The following is a 25007-nucleotide window of genomic DNA, read 5'->3' on the forward strand; positions in this document are numbered from 1 at the left end:
GGAGTGTGTTCTGCTGGAGGAGTGTGTTCTGCTGGGGGGAGTGTGTTCTGCTGGGGGGAGTGTGTTCTGCTGGAGGAGTGTGTTCTGCTGGGGGGAGTGTGTTCTGCTGGAGGAGTGTGTTCTGCTGGGGGAGTGTGTTCTGCTGGAGGAGTGTGTTCTGCTGGAGGGAGTGTGTTCTGCTGGAGGAGTGTGTTCTGCTGGGGGAGTGTGTTCTGCTGGAGGAGTGTGTTCTGCTGGAGGAGTGTGTTCTGCTGGGGGGAGTGTGTTCTGCTGGGGGAGTGTGTTCTGCTGGAGGAGTGTGTTCTGCTGGGGGAGTGTGTTCTGCTGGAGGAGTGTGTTCTGCTGGAGGAGTGTGTTCTGCTGGGAGGAGTGTGTTCTGCTGGGGGAGTGTGTTCTGCTGGAGGAGTGTGTTCTGCTGGGGGAGTGTGTTCTGCTGGGGGAGTGTGTTCTGCTGGAGGAGTGTGTTCTGCTGGGGGAGTGTGTTCTGCTGGGGGAGTGTGTTCTGCTGGAGGAGTGTGTTCTGCTGGGGGAGTGTGTTCTGCTGGGGGAGTGTGTTCTGCTGGGGGAGTGTGTTCTGCTGGAGGAGTGTGTTCTGCTGGGGGGAGTGTGTTCTGCTGGAGGAGTGTGTTCTGCTGGGGGGAGTGTGTTCTGCTGGAGGAGTGTGTTCTGTTGGAGGAGTGTGTTCTGCTGGGGGAGTGTGTTCTGCTGGAGGAGTGTGTTCTGCTGGAGGAGTGTGTTCTGCTGGGGGAGTGTGTTCTGCTGGGGGGAGTGTGTTCTGCTGGGGGGAGTGTGTTCTGCTGGAGGAGTGTGTTCTGCTGGGGGGAGTGTGTTCTGCTGGAGGAGTGTGTTCTGCTGGAGGAGTGTGTTCTGCTTGGAGGAGTGTGTTCTGCTGGGGGGAGTGTGTTCTGCTGGAGGAGTGTGTTCTGCTGGAGGAGTGTGTTCTGCTGGGGGAGTGTGTTCTGCTGGGGGGAGTGTGTTCTGCTGGAGGAGTGTGTTCTGCTGGGGGAGTGTGTTCTGCTTGGAGGAGTGTGTTCTGCTGGGGGAGTGTGTTCTGCTGGAGGAGTGTGTTCTGCTGGAGGAGTGTGTTCTGCTGGGGGAGTGTGTTCTGCTGGGGAGTGTGTTCTGCTGGAGGAGTGTGTTCTGCTGGGGGAGTGTGTTCTGCTGGGGGAGTGTGTTCTGCTGGAGGAGTGTGTTCTGCTGGGGAGTGTGTTCTGCTGGGGGAGTGTGTTCTGTTGGAGGAGTGTGTTCTGCTGGAGGAGTGTGTTCTGCTGGAGGAGTGTGTTCTGCTGGAGGAGTGTGTTCTGCTGGAGGAGTGTGTTCTGCTGGGGGAGTGTTTTCTGCTGGGGGAGTGTGTTCTGCTGGAGGAGTGTGTTCTGCTGGGGGAGTGTGTTCTGCTGGGGGAGTGTGTTCTGTTGGAGGAGTGTGTTCTGTTGGAGGAGTGTGTTCTGCTGGGGGAGTGTGTTCTGCTGGAGGAGTGTGTTCTGCTGGAGGAGTGTGTTCTGCTGGGGGGAGTGTGTTCTGCTGGGGGAGTGTGTTCTGCTGGGGGAGTTTTTTCTGCTGGGGGAGTGTGTTCTGCTGGAGGAGTGTGTTCTGCTGGGGGAGTGTGTTCTGCTGGAGGAGTGTGTTCTGCTGGGGGAGTGTGTTCTGCTGGGGGGAGTGTGTTCTGCTGGGGGGAGTGTGTTCTGCTGGAGGAGTGTGTTCTGCTGGGGGAGTGTGTTCTGCTGGGGGAGTGTGTTCTGCTGGAGGAGTGTGTTCTGTTGGAGGAGTGTGTTCTGCTGGAGGAGTGTGTTCTGCTGGGGGAGTGTGTTCTGCTGGGGGAGTGTGTTCTGCTGGAGGAGTGTGTTCTGCTGGGGGGAGTGTGTTCTGCTGGAGGAGTGTGTTCTGCTGGGGGGAGTGTGTTCTGCTGGGGGGAGTGTGTTCTGCTGGAGGAGTGTGTTCTGCTGGGGGAGTGTGTTCTGTTGGAGGAGTGTGTTCTGCTGGAGGAGTGTGTTCTGCTGGGGGAGTGTGTTCTGTTGGAGGAGTGTGTTCTGTTGGAGGAGTGTGTTCTGCTGGGGGAGTGTGTTCTGCTGGAGGAGTGTGTTCTGCTGGAGGAGTGTGTTCTGCTGGGGGGAGTGTGTTCTGCTGGGGGAGTGTGTTCTGCTGGAGGAGTGTGTTCTGCTGGGGGGAGTGTGTTCTGCTGGAGGAGTGTGTTCTGCTGGGGGAGTGTGTTCTGCTGGAGGAGTGTGTTCTGCTGGGGGGAGTGTGTTCTGCTGGAGGAGTGTGTTCTGCTGGGGGGAGTGTGTTCTGCTGGAGGAGTGTGTTCTGCTGGGGGAGTGTGTTCTGCTGGGGGGAGTGTGTTCTGCTGGGGGAGTGTGTTCTGCTGGAGGAGTGTGTTCTGCTGGGGGGAGTGTGTTCTGCTGGAGGAGTGTGTTCTGCTGGAGGAGTGTGTTCTGCTGGGGGGAGTGTGTTCTGCTGGGGGGAGTGTGTTCTGCTGGAGGAGTGTGTTCTGCTGGGGGAGTGTGTTCTGCTGGGGGAGTGTGTTCTGCTGGAGGAGTGTGTTCTGCTGGGGGAGTGTGTTCTGCTGGAGGAGTGTGTTCTGCTGGGGGAGTGTGTTCTGCTGGGGGAGTGTGTTCTGCTGGAGGAGTGTGTTCTGCTGGGGGGAGTGTGTTCTGCTGGAGGAGTGTGTTCTGCTGGGGGGAGTGTGTTCTGCTGGAGGAGTGTGTTCTGTTGGAGGAGTGTGTTCTGCTGGGGGGAGTGTGTTTCTGCTGGGGGAGTGTGTTCTGCTGGGGGGAGTGTGTTCTGCTGGAGGAGTGTGTTCTGTTGGAGGAGTGTGTTCTGCTGGGGGGAGTGTGTTCTGCTGGAGGAGTGTGTTCTGCTGGAGGAGTGTGTTCTGTTGGAGGAGTGTGTTCTGCTGGGGGGAGTGTGTTCTGCTGGAGGAGTGTGTTCTGCTGGAGGAGTGTGTTCTGCTGGGGGGAGTGTGTTCTGCTGGGGGGAGTGTGTTCTGCTGGAGGAGTGTGTTCTGCTGGGGGAGTGTGTTCTGTTGGAGGAGTGTGTTCTGCTGGGGGAGTGTGTTCTGTTGGAGGAGTGTGTTCTGCTGGAGGAGTGTGTTCTGCTGGGGGAGTGTGTTCTGCTGGGGGAGTGTGTTCTGCTGGAGGAGTGTGTTCTGCTGGGGGAGTGTGTTCTGCTGGGGGGAGTGTGTTCTGCTGGAGGAGTGTGTTCTGCTGGGGGAGTGTGTTCTGCTGGGGGAGTGTGTTCTGTTGGAGGAGTGTGTTCTGCTGGAGGAGTGTGTTCTGTTGGAGGAGTGTGTTCTGCTGGAGGAGTGTGTTCTGTTGGAGGAGTGTGTTCTGCTGGGGGAGTTTTTTCTGCTGGGGGAGTGTGTTCTGCTGGAGGAGTGTGTTCTGCTGGGGGAGTGTGTTCTGCTGGGGGAGTGTGTTCTGTTGGAGGAGTGTGTTCTGTTGGAGGAGTGTGTTCTGCTGGGGGAGTGTGTTCTGTTGGAGGAGTGTGTTCTGCTGGAGGAGTGTGTTCTGCTGGGGGGAGTGTGTTCTGCTGGGGGAGTGTGTTCTGCTGGGGGAGTTTTTTCTGCTGGGGGAGTGTGTTCTGCTGGAGGAGTGTGTTCTGCTGGGGGAGTGTGTTCTGCTGGGGGAGTGTGTTCTGTTGGAGGAGTGTGTTCTGCTGGAGGAGTGTGTTCTGCTGGAGGAGTGTGTTCTGCTGGGGGAGTGTGTTCTGCTGGAGGAGTGTGTTCTGCTGGAGGAGTGTGTTCTGCTGGGGGAGTGTGTTCTGCTGGGGGAGTGTGTTCTGCTGGGGGAGTGTGTTCTGTTGGAGGAGTGTGTTCTGCTGGGGGAGTGTGTTCTGTTGGAGGAGTGTGTTCTGCTGGGGGAGTGTGTTCTGCTGGAGGAGTGTGTTCTGCTGGGGGAGTGTGTTCTGCTGGGGGAGTGTGTTCTGTTGGAGGAGTGTGTTCTGTTGGAGGAGTGTGTTCTGCTGGGGGAGTGTGTTCTGTTGGAGGAGTGTGTTCTGCTGGAGGAGTGTGTTCTGCTGGAGGAGTGTGTTCTGCTGGGGGAGTGTGTTCTGCTGGGGGAGTTTTTTCTTCTGGGGGAGTGTGTTCTGCTGGAGGAGTGTGTTCTGCTGGGGGAGTGTGTTCTGCTGGGGGAGTGTGTTCTGTTGGAGGAGTGTGTTCTGTTGGAGGAGTGTGTTCTGCTGGGGGAGTGTGTTCTGTTGGAGGAGTGTGTTCTGCTGGGGGAGTGTGTTCTGTTGGAGGAGTGTGTTCTGCTGGGGGAGTGTGTTCTGCTGGGGGGAGTGTGTTCTGCTGGAGGAGTGTGTTCTGTTGGAGGAGTGTGTTCTGTTGGAGGAGTGTGTTCTGCTGGGGGGAGTGTGTTCTGCTGGAGGAGTGTGTTCTGCTGGGGGGAGTGTGTTCTGCTGGGGGAGTGTGTTCTGCTGGAGGAGTGTGTTCTGCTGGAGGAGTGTGTTCTGTTGGAGGAGTGTGTTCTGCTGGAGGAGTGTGTTCTGCTGGAGGAGTGTGTTCTGTTGGAGGAGTGTGTTCTGCTGGGGGAGTGTGTTCTGCTGGGGGAGTGTGTTCTGCTGGAGGAGTGTGTTCTGCTGGGGGAGTGTGTTCTGCTGGAGGAGTGTGTTCTGCTGGGGGGAGTGTGTTCTGCTGGGGGGAGTGTGTTCTGTTGGAGGAGTGTGTTCTGCTGGGGGAGTGTGTTCTGTTGGAGGAGTGTGTTCTGCTGGGGGAGTGTGTTCTGCTGGGGGAGTGTGTTCTGCTGGAGGAGTGTGTTCTGCTGGGGGAGTGTGTTCTGCTGGGGGAGTGTGTTCTGCTGGGGGGAGTGTGTTCTGCTGGAGGAGTGTGTTCTGCTGGAGGAGTGTGTTCTGCTGGGGGAGTGTGTTCTGCTGGGGGAGTGTGTTCTGCTGGGGGGAGTGTGTTCTGCTGGAGGAGTGTGTTCTGCTGGGGGGAGTGTGTTCTGCTGGGGGGAGTGTGTTCTGCTGGAGGAGTGTGTTCTGCTGGAGGAGTGTGTTCTGCTGGGGGAGTGTGTTCTGCTGGGGGAGTGTGTTCTGCTGGGGGAGTGTGTTCTGCTGGAGGAGTGTGTTCTGCTGGGGGAGTGTGTTCTGCTGGGGGGAGTGTGTTCTGCTGGGGGGAGTGTGTTCTGCTGGAGGAGTGTGTTCTGCTGGAGGAGTGTGTTCTGCTGGAGGAGTGTGTTCTGCTGGGGGAGTGTGTTCTGCTGGGGGGAGTGTGTTCTGCTGGGGGAGTGTGTTCTGCTGGGGGAGTGTGTTCTGCTGGGGGAGTGTGTTCTGCTGGAGGAGTGTGTTCTGCTGGAGGAGTGTGTTCTGCTGGAGGAGTGTGTTCTGTTGGAGGAGTGTGTTCTGCTGGAGGAGTGTGTTCTGCTGGGGGGAGTGTGTTCTGCTGGGGGAGTGTGTTCTGTTGGAGGAGTGTGTTCTGCTGGGGGAGTGTGTTCTGCTGGGGGGAGTGTGTTCTGCTGGAGGAGTGTGTTCTGCTGGGGGAGTGTGTTCTGCTGGAGGAGTGTGTTCTGTTGGAGGAGTGTGTTCTGCTGGAGGAGTGTGTTCTGCTGGAGGAGTGTGTTCTGCTGGAGGAGTGTGTTCTGTTGGAGGAGTGTGTTCTGCTGGAGGAGTGTGTTCTGCTGGGGGAGTGTGTTCTGCTGGAGGAGTGTGTTCTGCTGGGGGGAGTGTGTTCTGCTGGGGGAGTGTGTTCTGTTGGAGGAGTGTGTTCTGCTGGGGGAGTGTGTTCTGCTGGGGGAGTGTGTTCTGCTGGAGGAGTGTGTTCTGCTGGAGGAGTGTGTTCTGCTGGAGGAGTGTGTTCTGTTGGAGGAGTGTGTTCTGCTGGGGGGAGTGTGTTCTGTTGGAGGAGTGTGTTCTGTTGGAGGAGTGTGTTCTGCTGGAGGAGTGTGTTCTGCTGGAGGAGTGTGTTCTGCTGGAGGAGTGTGTTCTGAATGCATGCAGACCGTCTGACCCACAGCGCAGCAGAACAACTCCAGCTGCTCCATTCACAACGATACTGGAGCTGCTTTCCTGCATCAGTTCAGATCCGTGCACGTGTGGGGGGACTAACCTGCTGACTGTGGCCACGTGGTTCCAGTCTGCAGACTTCCTCTGGGTCCGGGTCCGGGTCCACAGCTGAGACCATCATTTTGCATCTTTCTGGAGAGAAACATGTTTCCTGTTTAAATGCTGCTGAGGAATGAACTAAGTTTGGTTTTCTGTTACTCTAACGACCATTTTTCACTCTGATAATAACAAAGTCCAGATTTATCATCATCATCATCATCATCATCATCATCATGATGTGTAAATCACTTTAACTGTTGCAGCAGCTGGAACAGTGCTGAAAATAAGGGCATGAAAACACATCACATTATTATAATAATGATATAATAATAATAAAACAAGGTTATTTGATATAAAGTAAAAAAAAAGATGAAATAAGTTCGTCTCAGTCGTCTCAGTGTTAAAAAGTTTAAAAATGGACAGTGTTTATATAAATACCAAAATAATGTGATCAATACATTTTCATATTTAATATTATTTTGTTTGTATAAATATAATAATATAAACATTAGCTGGAAATGTTAATGTTACTATTAACATAAAAATAATAATAATGATAATAATAATAACAACAACAACAACAACAATAATAATAATAATAATAATAATAATAACAATAATAATAATAAGAATAATAAGAATAATAATAATAATAACAATAATAATAATAATAATAATAATAATAACGATAATAATAATAACAACAACAACAATAATAATAATAATAATAATAATGGATTTTATCGATTATCGAATCATTTTCCTATAATTGACATATTCATTTAATTGATTGCTTTTTCTCATCTTTATTCTGCAGATAAAAACATTTCTGTTTGAATGATTTGCAGGAGTTTTCTGTGTAAATCTGTCTCGTATGTGGCGTTTGTGCTCGGTAGTAACTCCCCCCCCCCCCCCCCCCCCCCCCCCCCCCCCCATGAATCTGGGTGGTTGTCGTCATCGGTGACGCGTGCTGGAGCCGATGCTTTCCGACGTTCTGCTGCTTCTTTCAGGATGAAATATCTCAGCGTGTTTCTGTCTTCTCAGACAAACTGCTTCTTCAGTCCATCGGCGACTTATAAATCTCTTCTTCTGGCCCAAATTAATCGTTTTGGATGGAAAACCCACAAACTTTCTGTTCCTCCAGTCTGGGTCATGAAAGCATTTCTTTGTGTTTTTATTGATCTTTACCTGTTTATATCAGGTCATCTCAGAAGCAAACGGGACAAAAGCTGCTTTTATTCTGAAGGGAAATTTCCGTCTTTAGATGCTGCAGAGTGTCGCTTCTTTCACCTTTACAGACTAGAGCTGCAGTTTCATCAGCTGTAGAGTCAGCATGAAGGTCACCGGTTTGCTGTCCAGAGAGACGGGCTGGCAGGCAGGCTGCTGGTTCTTCTGGGACGCGGTGAAACGTTTGCATCTGTGGAAATGACATGAAGGGAAATCACACAAGCTTGAGCCGTTTCCTCTCATCTGCATGAGGAGAAGTCCAACAAAAAGCTTTAAAATGGAATTTTTCTGGGAAAAGAACAAACAAACATGAGATTTTGTAAGCTGCACAACATTTTCCGCTGCTTCACTGAAAGAGGAGAAACAGTTTAAGGTAGCAGCTCCTGAGCTGAAAAAGAGAAGGAAGTCTCAGCTTTCCTCGTCCTCATGTGGACGTTTATAATAAAGATTAAACACACAGCTGCTTTGTTGTGTTCCTTCCTTCCATACGGGGCGACTCGTACATCTGAAGCCTTTAGCAGCTCTTTTATTCAAGCAGCAGGATGGTTCCCCTCTCCTGGGTTCCCATGCGCTCCTGGCCGGGTCCCAGGCCTGATGGCCCGTCTGAGGCTCCGTGATCCATCACACAGCAGGCGGCCGTGTTCTCTGGAAGGCCCGTGAACTTGTTACCTCCCTCGGCCCGTCTGCCTGAATGTCAAACCCATTTTTCTTTTCTCCGGCTCCTTTCCAGGATGGCGGGCGTGCTGGGAGTAATTGGGCTGCATTCAGCGCGACCAGGTTGCCAGTGCACGACCTCCCGTTCACAGCTCCTTCCTCCGCCTCCCTGCGGGGTCGTGGCGGGTCGTCGTGGTGACAGAACATCCATGGTACATTATCTACAGTGGGTCAGCTGGCCTGGAGCTCGTCTATAGGCTATTCTTCGCTGGGATCTCTGGATCCAGCCTGTTCAGCAGGGCTCACATTGAAAATGGCAACCTCAAGGGGCTTTTATTCATTCAGCAGAATTCAATCACTTCTCTTTCTGGTCTTTCTGCATCTCTGCAGAGTTATTCAGAGTTTAATGAGGGGGGGAGATAAAGGCGAGCCTATGGTTTGCCGGATGATGGAGAGCTGCTTTTTTGTTTCAGCTGGAGGAGACACACAGCGAGCGTTCATGTGAAACGAGTTCTGCTTCTTTTTAACTGGAGGGGAAGGTGATTGAGATGTCTGAGAACGAGCCAGGGAGTCTGGAAAAGCAGGGGTCATTAAAGTGTCAAAGGAAGAGCATCCCCGAGACGAGCGAGGAGAAGGAGGAGGAGAGGAGCCTCTTCTTCTGGGGGGGAGTTATGATTATAAAACTTTCATGCTCTGATTTCATCAGACAGCCGTGCGCCTCCACACCTCCAGAGCAGTGCGTCATTTTGATGGCGGCTCAGGATTATCCCCTTACATAAACGTGGGCGTTTCGGAGACGGCTCCTGGCGGCGTGGGAGGGAGTCAGACCGGACCTGAGGAGGTGCCAGGCTGGATGTGGGATGATGTTGTCAAGCCGCCTGGTTCAAAGTCCAAACTGTGTATCAGCTGTCAGAAGGAGTGTTTGCTTTAGCAGCAGCGCGGGCGTCAGCAGTGACGCAAGGTTCTGGCGTCTGACATCACAGACGGCTCGCCGGATGGCGAGGTGGAGGGTTCAGCTGGTCCGTGCACTCTCACACACACTCTCTCTCTCACACACACACACACACACAGCACGGTCAGCTCTGGTTTATTACGCTGCAGTTGTTTTCTACTTCTCCCTGCAGCAGCTGCACCAGCAGCTGGCGTGGACATGCTCTTCTGAGACATAAACCAGGCGTGTTCTAAGAAGAGTCTGAAAAGGTGTTGTGACAGGTGAGGCGGAGTTTTAAGAGCACAGATTGTTATTACTGCAACACATAACTCCCATGGATCTGTTTCAGCAGAGTATGTAGAAATGGGTCTTTACTGGAGTGGTAAAATTACAAACATTAAGCCTAAACTGCAGGGGTGTTCCCAGATTTTCTGAGGTTCAGGCCCCCCCCCCCCCCCCCCCCCCCCCCCCAATTCCCCATGACCCGAACCAATTAGTTATTTTTGTGTATAAAAGGTATAAGTAAAAAATGCTAAACCCTGATGAGCTATTTCCAACCTACATTCATAAAAATAAGAAAAAGCGTCATTTGTCACAATCATTCAATTTAAATGATTCATATTTTCCATCAGATGATCAAACACCTCGGTTTCATCAACTGACATGATGTATATCTTCTACTGGGAGGAAAATACGACCTGATGGAATTCTGGTTTTATTTATATTTTACACAGAGACCTGATTTAACCTGAATTTGGGCTTTAAACAGTTTTCAAGAAGTGTGAAAATGAATGAATGTAGCTAAGTAATGTTATGTCTGAGCAGCTTTTATCATTTCTGCTGCAAATATGAAATATATGAAGAGCAAATAAGTTCTGAAAACCCAACATGTTTTTCTCGATGAGAGCTTCTGTAAGATCTGGCCAGGGGCAAAAGATGAAAAATTTTGGCTCTATCAGGCGTATTTAGCAATGGTTTTTTTTTTTTTTTTTTTTTTTTTTTTTTAATTGATAAGCTTCGTCCCTGTCAAGGAAAAAGACACCAACTTTACACAAATAACCAGAATCTGACAGGTTTCCAGGTGTTCAATATGTTTTTACCAGGTCAAATACCTCAGGATGTCGTCAGCTGATGATGATGATGATGATGACGAGGATGATGATGATGATGATGATGATGATGATGACGAGGATGATGATGATGATGATGATGATGAAATGAAAAATACTTTATTATTCCCCAAATGGAAATTCAATATTGTTGTACATAATAATAATAACTAGAGGAGGTCTTGTTCTGGAGGCTGATGGCTGCTGGCAGGAATGATCTTCTGTATCTTTCAGTCTTCCATCGGACCTGAAGAAGCCTCTCACTGAACACACTTTGTTGTTTCATCACTGTGTTGTGGAGAGGGTGTGAAGAATCCTCCATCATCTTCATCAGCTTGTGCAGCATTCTTCTTTGGACAATCAGCTCCAGCGGCTCCAGAGTTACTCCAAGCACAGAAGCAGCTTTCTGGATCAGTTTGTTGATTCTCTTCAAGTCTCTGGTTCTGATGCTACTACCCCAGCAGATGCTGCAAAGCTGACTGCACTCTCCACAACAGACTTATAGAAGATATGCAACATCTTGGTGCAGATGTTAAACCATCTCAGCTTCCTTAAGAAGTACAGTCTGCTCTGACCTTTCTTGTAGATGTAGTCAGTGTTGCATTTCCAGTCCAGTTTGTTGTCCAGCTGAACTCCAAGATACTTGTATTCCTCCACCACCTCCACCTCCTCTCCCAGGATGGAAACACTGCTTTGTTTATTCTTCTTCCTCCTGAAGTCAACAATCATCTCTTTTGTTTTGCTGCTATTTAATATGAGATGATTGTCACCGCACCATTTAACAAACTGACTGACCAGTTCTCTGTACTCTGCTTCTTGTCCATCCCTGATACACCCCACAACTGCAGAGTCATCAGAGTATTTCTGCAGATGACAGGACTCAGAGTTGTACTGGAAGTCTGAGGTGTACAGAGTGAAGAGGAATGGCCAGAGTACAGTTCCTTGTGGTGCACCAGTGCTGCTGACCTCCATCTCAGACACACGACCTTTCAGTCTCACAAACTGGGGTCTGTTTGTGAGGTAGTCATAGATCCAGGTGGTTGTGGAGGTATCCACCTGGAATTTATGGAGCTTCTCACATAACAAAGCAGGCTGAATGGTATTAAAAACACTGAGAAATGAAAGAACATGACCCTCAGAGTGCTGCCTGAATGGTCCAGATGAGAGTGTGCTCTCTGGAGCAGGTATATGATGGCATCTTCAACCCCAAGTCCATTACGATATGCAAACTGGAATGGGTCCTGAAAGGTGTTTACTTGCTTGTTGAGGTGAGCCAGTAAGAGTCTCTCCAGGACTTTCATGATGTGAGATGTCAGGGCAACTGGTCTGTAGTCACTTGGTTGTGTTTTTTAGGCACTGGAACAAGGCAGGAGGTTTTCCACAGCACTGGGACTCTATTTAGTCTCAGACTGGTATTGAAAAGGTGCTGGAGAATCGGACATAGTTGTTCTGAGCAGGTCTTGAGAACTCTGGGACTGACACCATCTGGACCTGCAGCCTTGTTCTGGTTCAGTTTCTCAAGTTGCTTCATAACCTGATTGCAGGAGACAAACAAGGTGGAGGTCTCAGGATGTCCTGATGTGGAGGGAGATGAAGCTGTGTTCTGGTCCATGACTGAGCTGCAGGGTGACAGATTGGAGGCGTGACAGGAAAGCAGTGGGCTTATGGAGGGTGTGTGGTCTGTTGGGCTGGAGGTAGGGGGTGAACTGAACCTGTTGAAGAATATGTTCAGCTCATTAGCTCTGTCCAGACCTCCATCAGGCTGGTCCCCCTTTAACTTGAAGCCAGTGATCTTCTTCATTCCAGACCACACATCCCTCAGGTTATTCTGCTGGAGCTGACTTTCTAACTTCTTCCTGTAGTCCTCCTTGCACTTCTTAGTTTGTGTTTTAAGTTGTTTTTGTGTTGCCCTCAATAACTCCCTGTCTCCATCCCTGAAGGCTTTCTTTTTGATGTTCAGCAGCTTTTTCAGCTCACTGGTGATCCAGGGTTTGTTATTGGGGAAGCACCTCACTGCTCTTGTTGGGACGATGCTGTCCACACAGAAGTTTATGTAATCTGTCACACACTCAGTCATGGCGTTGATGTCGTCTCCATGAGGTTCACAGAGGACGTTCCAGTCTGTAGCCTCAAAGCCTCCTCTAAGAGCATCTTCAGCTTCAGCAGACCAGATTTTGATAGTCTTTGTGATGACTGGTTGCTGCTGAACGATGGGCTTGTAGGTGGAGGTGAGAAGAACCAGATTATGGTCAGATCTTCCTAAAGGAGGCAGGGCAGAACAACTGGATCCATTATTCATATTTGCATAAAATAAGTCCAACATCTTATTTTCTCTGGTGGAGCAGCTGACAAACTGCTGGAATGTTGGTAGAGTTGCAGAGAGGGAGACGTTGAAGTCTCCGGAGATCGCCATGAATGAGTTTGGATGCTGTGTTTGTAGCCGAGCAACGACGGAGCTGATGACGTCACAGGCTGTGTCTGGTGCGGTACCAGGTATTATATAAACCGCTACCAGAATAACACAGGTAAACTCTCTGGGTAAATAATATGGACGGAAGCTCACAGCTAACAGTTCAATGTCCCTTGTGCATATTTTCTCCTTGACAGTAACATGTCCAGGATGACACCAACGCTGGTTAACCAGCACTGCAATTCCACCACCCTTTAGCTTTCCGCTGTGTTGTCTACTGCCGTCTGCACGGACCGTTTTAAAGCCCGGTACAGACACATTACAGTCAGGGATGTGTTCATGCAGCCATGTCTCGGTGAAGCACATAATACTGCACTCTCTGTATTCTTTCTGAGACATTGTTAGCATCTTGAGCTTGTCTGTTTTGTTAGCTAGTGATCTCACATTACCCATGATGACGGTTGGTAGCTATAGTTTAAATCTCCATTGCTTTCTCCTCTGTCTCACTCCTGCTCTGCAACCTCTTCTCTTTCTTTTCAACTCAATTAGGATTTTTATGTGTTGTTTCGCTGATAATCCTGATTTAGGAGGGTTTAATCAGGTGATCCCGATTGTAAACGAGCCTTCCGTTGCCATGGAGACTCATCATAACAAGCCTTGAAAGAGCCAAAAATATGCAGATTAATCTCCCTTGCAGCATGAAATTCTCAGAAAAAAAAGACCTAATTTGAGGTAATATCTATGTCAGAAGAGTTTGTACTAAAAAATCAAGATAGCAAGTCAGAGCTAATACAGTTTGCTGCCATCAGACAGCGCAATTTAGAATGGAAATGATGGACATCTCTATAAGTGGTCAGTCAGAAGAATCCAGGTTTAGACCCCACATTCACCTTAGAAACACCATGAGGGCTCAGAAAGATGTGAAGACTAGCATAGTATATCATAGGAATAGAGAATACTTAATTGTAAAATCCCCTTCATCTCCACGGAAACCAGCAGCACCTTCATCTCCATGATAACCAGCAGGACCTTCATCTCTATGGAAATTAGCAGGACCTTTATTATTCATTAGCAGAGTCTCTTAGCTGAGTTTCTCCCGTTATGTTGCTTTGCAACATGATAGCATTGCTGCTTTATGCTACATGTTAGCATTGCTGCTATGCTACATGTTAGCATTGCTGCTTTATGCTACATGTTAGCATTGCTGCTATGCTACATGTTAGCATTGCTGATTTATGCTACATGTTAGCATTGCTGCTTTATGCTACATGTTAGCATTGCTGCTATGCTACATGTTAGCATTGCTGCTTTATGCTACATGTTACCATTGCTGCTATGTGACATGTTAGCATTGCTCCTTCCTGCTACATGTTACCATTGCTGCTATGTGAAATGTTAGCATTGCTGTTTCCTGCTACATGTTACCATTGCTGCTATGTGACATGTTAGCATTGCTGTTATGCTACATGTTAGCATTGCTGCTATGCTACATGTTAGCATTGCCGCTATGCTACATGTTAGCATTGCTGCTTTATGCTACATGTTACCATTGCTGCTATGTGACATGTTAGCATTGCTGCTTCCTGCTACATGTTACAATGGCTGCTATGTGACATGTTAGCATTGCTGCTTCCTGCTGGTTGCTAACATCTACTGGATCTGCTGGATGATATACTGGAGCCTTTACCGAGGGTCTGGTCTTGCAGTGGTTAAAACTAGTAATCCAGGCAGGTTCTGCGGCGTACCAGCGAGGTCGGTGGTCTCACATTATAGAAACAAAGACCATATCCACAGTAAAGCTCCTGCTGCACTTGAGTTCATCGTTTACTGTGTTTACTTTGTTTTATTTGACAACGTGTGCAGATGAAGTTGGCTTTTGTCTGGTCAGTAGAGGCGGATGCTCTGTGAGGAAAACACACCGCAGAGCTTTGATCTGCAGGATAACTCTTCTTCCATAAACCTTCATGTAAAACCTTGTTTTGAGTGTGTGTGACGTTGCGAGTGTGTGTGTGTGGTGCTTCTGGCCTTGCTCTCTTTTAAATGCTTTCCAGCCGGCCTCCATCTTTTTTCACACCCTCCTCCGTTGAGCCTCCGCGGGCGGTGTTGCAGGTTGACAGCCTCACAGGTCTCCTCATTACGGCGTGTCTGAGCCGGCACAGATTTATAGAGATGATAAAAGCAGTCTGGAGGGTAGTAATGACCACGGGCTCAGATACAGGAGGAGGAGGATGGCGGGGAGGAAGGGGAGGAAGGGGGGTGCTCTGTCTAGCTGTCCGATCTGCATCCAATCACTCGCTAGCATCCCTAAATGTCTCTGATGACATCAGATGGGAGGAAATAAATCAGCTGATTATATGAAGATAATATTCAAGACATATGTACTTTTATCGATCTTTTTATTTATATTTCCAATCAAATCATTTATATATTTTATACTTACATCTTTTGAAGCTTTAATAAAATGTAAAGAAATCAGGTTTAATGCAGATTAGTGTTTGTAAACTACAAACTGATGCTTAATTAAAACATTGGGAAGCTTCGATTGGCCGCAGCAGAACCGTGTCGTCTGCATGATGGATGAGTTTATTGATACTTTCACATATATCAGCATTTTAATCTCAAAGTACCACTTTACTGATACACATAATTTCTTTTTAAAAGTATTTGTGTGTAAAAGTATTTCCTTACATGATGATGTTTATTTATATTTTACAATTTTAATTCATCATGTTTTATTCATTATATTACTGTTTTTATTTTTAAAAATAATACATTTTAGTCAAATTAATGCTCTTGGGTTTTATCAAATATCAAATCAAAAATATGACTTTAACTTGACAATAGTGAGATTTTACTTTTAACTCTTTAAAAGCCTGCTGTTGCAGATTTCAGCCTTTAGCTAATATATTTGTACATCTAATTATTCTATTGAACTTATTGGTTTTAATTCCTTATTATTTCTGAATTTATTTTAATATTGTTTGTTTATTATCAATATGTACCAATTTGTTGTTGTTAATTTAACATAAAATTGTGCTTTATTTTCATAAAATCTTTTCTTTTGTTATTTTCCCCCTGTATTTATTTTATTTATTGGTAAGTAATTCAGGCATTTAGTGACTAACTGGGAAAAATAAAAGTGTTTGTATGAATATAAAGTAGCATAAATGTTTGGCAAGTAGATGTGCACTTTTGGTGAGAAGATGTGCAGTTTTAGGGGGAAGATGTGCAGTTTTAGGGGGAAGATGTGCAGTTTTTGCCCATCTTTTTTTTAATCAACGGCGGTTTGTGAGGGTGAAATCCGTCCAGACTCTGAGCCGTTTTAACGTCACATTCTCCATCCTGATGCAACAGGTCTGAAATGTAATTCTTACATCCTGCTGAAATAAGTAAAGAGTTCAGCATGGTGGGTATATTTTCCTCCGTCACTCTGCTCGGCGTCCGCCTGCAGCTCAGTGGGATGAAGATGAGCCGCGTGCAGAGAAAAGGAAGAAGATGTGAGGTGTGCTGCCTGTCAGGCGTCCTTGCTGAAAGACAAACACATCTCCTGACGTCTTTATTGACACGTTTTAACAGCTGCAGTTTGAGCGACTCTCGTCTCGGCTAAAACCTGACTGGGTTCTGGGTTTTCAGCTGCTGGCGAGGTTAAACAGCAGCTCCAGTCTTCCTGGGTGTGGTTGTTGGCTGACTCTTGCTGTCACCTCTCAGACCTGATGACCTCTTCCTCCCACTGTCTTCATCTTCACGCCCACTCACAAGCTGCTCCAACTTTCATGTTTACCAGGAAATCATCTGTTTTAGCTCGTAGTGCAGACTGACTGTTGGGTGGAGAAATGTTGACGTTGTGTCGGTGTGTAGCCCCACCTGTCCATGCACGTGACCACGAGCGGAGCCTCAGACCAGAACACTGTAAGCCGGACCATTTCAGCCGGACCTCCTGTCTGTCGCCGTCTCTCCTCCCCGCTCCGGTTTCCAGTCCATTCATATGGTAATGGGGGTCAGAAGATGAGGGGATTCTCACGTTCAATGTGAAACTTGGCCCTTTGTGTGGGGCAGCTCAAACTGCTGTGACGGAGGCCAGAGGTGAATCTGGATTCAGCTGAAAGTCTGGCCTCGGGGTGACTGGATGGGGCTGGCCGTGGCGTGGGGTCTCTGTACGGTCTGGGACCTGATTACTTTCCACAGAAACAGAAGGTTTGGCTTGTGGAAACTCTGTCTGGCTGCTAACCTCAGGACTCCACCAGCCACAAGCCCTGATGTATGGATGCGATAGTTTCCTGGTGATGCTGTAGGTGTGTGTAAGAGTAGCAGAGGATTTAATGTTTGGAGGAAAACGCAGAGCCCACCGTGGAACCGTCCAGCAGATACCAGAGTCAGCTTGTCTGAGGAGGATCTTCTTAGCCACATTTTCTGCGTTCAGCTTTGACTTTGGTAAAACGTCTTGTGAGAAACAAACTTTTCATCCTGACATCGTATGCAGGGAGTCAACCTGGAGAGATTCACAAAGCGTCTCATTTTCCTCTGGATGCATCGCAACACGAGCTGTTTTCTGTCATGGGCTCATTATCTGGTCATCCTCCAGCTCTGACAAAACACAGCAAACATGGCTAAACACTAATGTAGTGAAATAACGGTGCTATGAATGTCTTAATTGCAGGTTTTAATTCATATACATGATGTTCGGCGATGCACTCGTCTAAATTCTACGTGAAACATGAAGGTTTCTCATGATGATGGAACAGAACTGGATAATGTAGGAAATGACCTTGTGAAACTGACTTTGAAGAGACGCCTCCGGCTTTGTGTGTGTGCAACCTTGAGATGCACTGAAAGCTTATTTTCTTCAAAGCAACGCGCTCACATGTCGCCATGTCTCCCTTAAAAGCAGGCTGCAGATGGGCGGTCCTGAACCAGCGCTAGTTTAGTCTGAAACATTTCCATGACATAAACAGGTGTTTCCAACAGAAACGTGGATTTATTTCTAATGTCAGTGTCGATGCACGGGGGGTAAAAACTCCAGGATGATAAAACTCCGCAGGTTCCAGGCTGAGAGCAGCCATTCCTGTCAGGGTCAGCCACCCACAGCTGTAATCCTGGGAAAGAGGAGATATTTTCTACTATTTTCTACTATTTTCTACTGTTATGAATCCGTCAGGAGCAGCTTGTCATGAAAACACACCTGCTGCAAATTCATAGAAACCTTTCATTCACATTCAGTCCTCTGTCTGCTTTCTGGAATTTCTCCTGATTCTGTGGAAACTGTCCAACATCTGCTAGTTTCCCCGCGAGGAAACCTGCAGACTTTTACTGGGTTCTCCCCAGGTGTGGGTTCTCTCCAGGTGTGGGTTCTCTCCAGATGTGGGTTCTCCCCAGATGTGGGTTCTCCCCAGGTGTGGGTTCTCTCCAGGTGTGGGTTCTCCCCAGGTATGGGTTCTCTCCAGTTGTGGGTTCTCCCCAGGTGTGGGTTCTCTCCAGATGTGGGTTCTCCCCAGGTATGGGTTCTCTCCAGGTGTGGGTTCTCCCCAGGTGTGGGTTCTCTCCAGGTGTGGGTTCTCCCCAGGTGTGGGTTCTCTCCAGATGTGGGTTCTCCCCAGGTGTGGGTTCTCTCCAGGTGTGGGTTCTCCCCAGGTATGGGTTCTCCCCAGGTATGGGTTCTCTCCAGGTGTGGGTTCTCTCCAGGTGTGGGTTCTCCCCAGGTGTGGGTTCTCTCCAGATGTGGGTTCTCCCCAGGTATGGGTTCTCTCCAGGTGTGGGTTCTCTCCAGGTGTGGGTTCTCTCCAGATGTGGGTTCTCCCCAGGTATGGGTTCTCCCCAGGTGTGGGTTCTCTCCAGGTGTGGGTTCTCTCCAGATGTGGGTTCTCCCCAGGTGTGGGTTCTCTCCAGGTGTGGGTTCTCTCCAGATGTGGGTTCTCCCCAGGTATGGGTTCTCTCCAGGTGTGGGTTCTCCCCAGGTGTGGGTTCTCTCCAGATGTGGGTTCTCCCCAGATGTGGGTTCTCTCCAGATGTGGGTTCTCTCCAGGTGTGGGTTCTCTCCAGATGTGGGTTCTCTCCGGGTACTCCGGCTACAGACATGTTTGTTAGCTTGACTGGTTCCATTAAATCCTCCTAGGAGTGTGTGTGGTTGTTTGCCCGGCTGTGTGGTCCTGTGATGGACTGACGACCTGTCTAGGTGCACCTGCCTCACACCTGATGATTGCTGGGATAGACTCCAGCTTCCTGTGAGCTTCATGTTTAGTCTGGTTTCTGGTCCGGACTCTGGCCCGGACTCTGGCCCGGACTCTGGCCCGGACTCTGGCCCGGACTCTGGCCCGGACTCTGGCCCGGACTCTGGTCCGGACTCTGGCCCGGACTCTGGCCCGGACTCTGGCCCGGACTCTGGCCCGGACTCTGGCCCGGACTCTGGTCCGGACTCTGGCCCGGACTCTGGCCCGGACTCTGGCCCGGACTCTGGCCCGGACTCTGGCCCGGACTCTGGACTCTCCAGAGTCTCCATGTTCCATGTCCACCAGCAGGGACAGATAATTGCAATTATTCATTTAGAACTTTATTAGTACAACTGTACGACTTATTAACTGTGTGATCCGGCTTTTATAACATGTAGAACTGCTTCGTTTCAGAACAGATTTTACTGGTTGACGTTTTACGTTTTAACTCATAAATGTTAACAATAATAACATTTATTTAACTCTAATTCATCTATTTTAATGACTTTACAAATATCAGAAGAATCAGTTTCATCATTTATTATTTATTCTTTAGTAAGTTTTTTCTCTTATTTTTATATATTTATTTTTTTCCCATTATTGTCATTAAAACCAGTCATTAAGGGATTTAGTCATGTGTAAAACCTGATCTTTTTACTGTTTCTTGCTGCACTGTGTCTATTCTTACTGTATTTTACCCCTCTGCTTGCTCTTTGTTCACCATTTGTTATTACGTTATATTTCTGAATGAATTATTGTCTTGTCTTTATGTGTATTTTCCAAAAGCTTGTCTGAAAGGACTTTATGAATATAGACTGATCTGATGTGAGTCGGTTCTGGTTGCACATGGTAACATAGCTGCTTGTAGATGTTAGTCCATTCTGCTCCAGCTGTAGAGGTCCCTTACCCCCCCTTCTTCGGTTTATTTATCTGAGCTTTAGAGACTGAGCGATGTCTGCTCTGTTGTGTAATATTTCAAACTGTAATCAGATTAGTGAGGTGACGGTCCAGAGGCTCCCCCCAAGCCGAGCCGCGCTGATAGATGTGACAGCAGTGTGACGGGGGGGGGGTGATGGATTTATTCATCCTTCGGTCCTGGCAGGACTCAACACTCCTCCCCTGACTGTCACCAAGACTCAGACAAGACGAGTCCTGTTTGCGTCTGGCCATTTGTGACATTTCATCTAAAACCTTGTTTCATAACAGGAATTTTACACAGTGTTTGGAGTTATACAGCACTTTTCTGGTCACATTTTGACCACATAAAGTGCTTCCACGCTACATGTCAGCCACACACTCATACAGCACGTCTGTTGTTACTTACAAGCCTTTTTTCATCTGTCACACACATTCACATTCATCAGGAGGAAACTCTGGGTTCAGTGTTTCGCCCGAGGACACGTCAGCATGCTGTCAGGAGAAGCCTGGAATCCATCCACCGACTGTACCGGTGGCAGACGACTGATATCCGTCTTTTAAATCCTTAAAAACTTACATGCATATCCATACATCACGCGGTATAACCCATTAGAAACACTGGTTAGAAACCTAGCATTAACCTGGAAACTGGGAAGAGGAGGAATAATTTTTTGTTAGCATTACTTTTGTGTTACCTTCAGACCATATTCTGTATATAAGAGATGGGCGGAGCCTCTGTGACGTCACCAGTAGGTTTCTGAAGAGCTGAATCGAAGCTCGGTGGGCGGTTTCTACCATCAACATCTTGGCAGGGGCATGCACGTCGTCTCTCGCAGAAAATACAAATATGGGCAAAGAGGTGGAGCTGAGAGGGGGGCTGTAAGCATTATGGCGGATGATTGACATCGAGCGACCTCCGAGCTTTCTGTAGCTAAGAGCTAACCAAGCTAACCCGGAGATAACAGGAGCTAACCAGCTAACGGAGGTAAGCGGGCTAAAGCTAAGTCACGTTGTTAAGCGGCTAAAAACCGCGGTTGTTCTACGTTCTTCTTACTTAAAGCGGGAGATCGGGTACCTGTCAATCAAAAGGACACGCCCCTAAATATGGCGAACTTCGAGATTAAATTACTTTTAAATGTAGAAGTTAGAAAAAAAATCACTCCCCCCACAGTTGTCATGAAGGTAAACCTGACCTATTAAACCTAAAATGGAAGTTTGTACCAGGCTGTAAACATGTTTATTCCTCCTGTAAACATGTTTATTTCTGCTGTGAAGTTGGTCTTTTTAACATGGGAGTCTATGCGGATTTGCTCTGTTTTGCAGCCCCTAGTGGATGAAGGGGGAACAGTTTTTTTGCACTTCCACATAGGCTTCACTTTTACCCTTTATCAGGCAAGTGTCTATTTTTCACTTCCGCAGTCCTCCTACCTGACGCCACCTGGTATACTGGACTCTATGTATACTGGTCTCCTGGTATACTGGACTCTATGTATACTAGTCTGTAACCTGGTATACTGGTCTCTATGTATACTAGTCTGTAACCTGGTATACTGGTCTCCTGGTATACTGGACTCTATGTATACTGGACTCTATGTATACTAGTCTGTAACCTGGTATACTGGTCTCCTGGTATACTGGACTCTATGTATACTGGACTCTATGTATACTAGTCTGTAACCTGGTATACTGGTCTCCTGGTACACTGGACTCTATGTATACTAGTCTGTAACCTGGTATACTGGTCTCCTGGTACACTGGACTCTATGTATACTGGACTCTATGTATACTAGTCTGTAACCTGGTATACTGGTTTCCTGGTATACTGGACTCTATGTATACTGGACTCTATGTATACTAGTCTGTAACCTGGTATACTGGTCTCCTGGTACACTGGACTCTATGTATACTGGACTCTATGTATACTAGTCTGTAACCTGGTATACTGGTCTCCTGGTACACTGGACTCTATGTATACTAGTCTGTAACCTGGTATACTGGTTTCCTGGTATACTGGACTCTATGTATACTGGACTCTATGTATACTAGTCTGTAACCTGGTATACTGGTCTCCTGGTACACTGGACTCTATGTATACTGGACTCTATGTATACTAGTCTGTAACCTGGTATACTGGTCTCCTGGTATACTGGAGTCTATGTATACTAGTCTGTAACCTGGTATACTGGTCTCCTGGTATACTGGACTCTATGTATACTGGACTCTATGTATACTAGTCTGTAACCTGGTATACTGGTCTCCTGGTATACTGGACTCTATGTGTACTAGTCTGTAACCTGGTATACTGGTCTCCTGGTACACTGGACTCTATGTATACTGGACTCTATGTATACTAGTCTGTAACCTGGTATACTGGTCTCCTGGTATACTGGACTCTATGTATACTAGTCTGTAACCTGGTATACTGGTCTCCTGGTATACTGGACTCTATGTGTACTAGTCTGTAACCTGGTATACTGGTCTCCTGGTACACTGGACTCTATGTATACTGGACTCTATGTATACTAGTCTGTAACCTGGTATACTGGTCTCCTGGTATACTGGACTCTATGTATACTGGACTCTATGTATACTAGTCTGTAACCTGGTATACTGGTTTCCTGGTATACTGGACTCTATGTATACTAGTCTGTAACCTGGTATACTGGTCTCCTGGTATACTGGTCTCCTTCTTGGTATACTGGTCTCTATGTATACTAGTCTGTAACCTGGTATACTGGTTCCTGGTATACTGGTCTGTTTCTTGGTATACTGGTCTCGTGGTGTAGTGGTCTCCATGTATACTCATCTGTATCTTGGGATACTGGTTTCCTGGTATACAGGTCTGTTTTTGGGTATACTGGTGTCATCATATACTGCTCTAAAAGCGTACTGGTCTGTCTCCTGGTTTACTGGTCTCCTGGCAAATGGTCTGCCTCCTGGTGTACTGGTCTCCTGCTGTACTGGTCTCCTGACATACGGGTCTGTCTGCTGGTGTACTGGTCTCCTGGCATACTGGTCTGTCTCCTCATGTACTGGTCTCCTTTTATACTGGTCTGTCTCCTGGCTTGCTGGTGTACTGGTGTCCGGGCCTACTGGGCTGTCTCCTGGTGTACTGGTTTTCTTGTGTACTTGTCTATCTCCTGGTGTACTGGTGTCCTTACTGGTCTATCTCCTGGTATACAGGTCTCCACGTGTACTGGTGTCGTGACATACTGGTCTATCTTCTGGTGTACTGCTCTTCTTATATATTGTTCTATCTACTGGTAAACTGGTCTCCACATGCACTGGTCTCTTTGTATACTGGTCTGTCTCCTGGTTTACTGGTCTATCTCCTGGTATCTCTTTCATGCTCTCCACACTGTGCTGGGAGACACAGCAGACCTTCTTTAACATTTTCATCAATATAAATCTCATCATCCATTTCTGACGTTAAGTGCACGGTAGCACATGGTTTATCAGTGGAGACATTTAGACATTTAGATACAGATGGCAGTCAGACATATCCAGAGCATTTCCAGTGCAGGCAGGACGCTGGGCATGTTGGTTATCACTGCAGGCTCTTCTGACTTTCACATTGTTGTGAAATTATCTAAACTTGCCATCACAAAGTTTTATTGGTGCCATGTCAGCTTTGCTCAGTGTCTCAGGATGTGGAACTACAGACCTGGTTGTTGCAATGGTTTGGTGCAGATTATACTGGAAGCTATGGAGCTGGCTTCACTTTCCAGTGCATTGTACTCAACTCTATATGATTGTTTTCTGTTTGCAGACAGCATCCCGTCCACATGGACATTTTTACAACTTATCACACCACCATTTAAACAGTAAAATACGTATATGCAACCGAATTTCCCAAAGTGTGCCAAACGTTTTCTAGAGTTATCTGTTGATAAATATTTCCATAATCCCGTGGGTCAGCAGTTTAGAGCAGGAAGTCTCTGACCAGTCCTTCCAGGGTAAAAAGAAGTCTCTGACCAGTCCTTCCAGGGTAAAAAGAAGTCTCTGACCAGTCCTTCCAGGGTAAAAAGAAGTCTCTGACCAGTCCTTCCAGGGTAAAAAGAAGTCTCTGACCAGTCCTTCCAGGGTAGATGCACTTTAGTTGTTTATTTCTGCTTAAATACAAAAAATATGGAAAAGAGAATTAAATAAGACACGTTGGCAATGTTTACATAGGAGTTGTAATTCCTCTTTAGTTCTGAGTAAAAGTAAATTCCGCTTTAAACTGGTGAAAAACGACCATGTAAACACATTATTCCTAATGCAAAAGTCAATTTGGAATTGAACTTAATCCCGAACAAAGTGGCTGGTTTATTTGCATTTTAATTCCCAACTGTCTGATTCCTCCATCACGTAAACCTTTGTTCCATGTTAATTCCTATATTTCTGCATGCTCTGCATACCAACCTGGTCCCGTCCCGATGACGCACATATTCTGCGAATCGTTTTGCCTCCCGTCTCCGATCTTCCTTCTCAGTTGCGTAACAAGGTGAAGTTTTATGCTCGACTTGAGCTGGAACCTCAAAATTATAATCAAAATGATGGTAAAACTGGTTCTTATGTAGTTTTCCAAGTTATGACCGAAAAGACGAGAAGCAGGGAGCAAACTTTGTTTATTTCTGGTCGACGTCAACACATCAACACGTCACATCTGCTCTCTGTCCAATCAGAACCCTTCCCAGCCGCCACTCTAATTCCCAGAGGAATTAAGTAAGGACGGGTTTCATGTAAACCTTGGAATTATAATTTCCAAACTCGTAGGAGAATTATGTTAGTTCGGAATGACTTCATTTGGAATTATTAATTCTGAATTAAACATGTAATAAATGGTAATAAATAGTAGAGAAATGTGAGGGAGCAGTACAACAAGAGAAAATACTGAGTGAAGGCAGGTGAATAAGCCAACAGTAACTGAAAGCACAAGCCGAGTGCAGAAATAACTGCTTCTCACCGCAGCCCCCTGCTCCGCGTGAAAGGTAGTTATTTTGGCCACCAGCGAACCTCTGCAAAGCCTCCCTGCCAACCCTTCTCAGGGGGCCATCTGCGCTCAGCTAGCCCAGATAAGTGTGAGAAATGTGGGGCAGTCATGCTGTGATGTGAAGGGCCTGACTGGTGCTTAAGATCCTGAAGCTCCGTCTGCACTTTGTACATAAAGGCAGAATGGAGGGAGGGCATGGCGGACAGCGGGAGCTTTATGTTAGAGAGGTTTGATGCAGGTGGTGTGTGTGTGTGTGGGGGGGGGCTATCTTACAGGCTGACAAAGTGAAATAAGCTCCAAAGAGGGGTCGAGTCTTTTAGAACAAAAGATCAGGAAGAGCTGAAAGACAGAAACTCAACGCTTTATTTCAGCTTTTCTTCATCTGGTCTTCAGAATATTAAGATTATCAGAGAAATCCTCTGGACCAGGATTCAGACCACCAGAATGCTCCACGTCCACGTCCACGTCCACTTCTAGGTCCACTTCCACGTCCACTTCCACGTCCATGTCCACGTCCACGTCCACTTCTAGGTCCACTTCCACGTCC

Source organism: Telmatherina bonti (genome assembly GCF_933228915.1).
Source record: "Telmatherina bonti genome assembly, chromosome: 9".
Classification (NCBI taxonomy): domain Eukaryota; kingdom Metazoa; phylum Chordata; class Actinopteri; order Atheriniformes; family Telmatherinidae; genus Telmatherina; species Telmatherina bonti.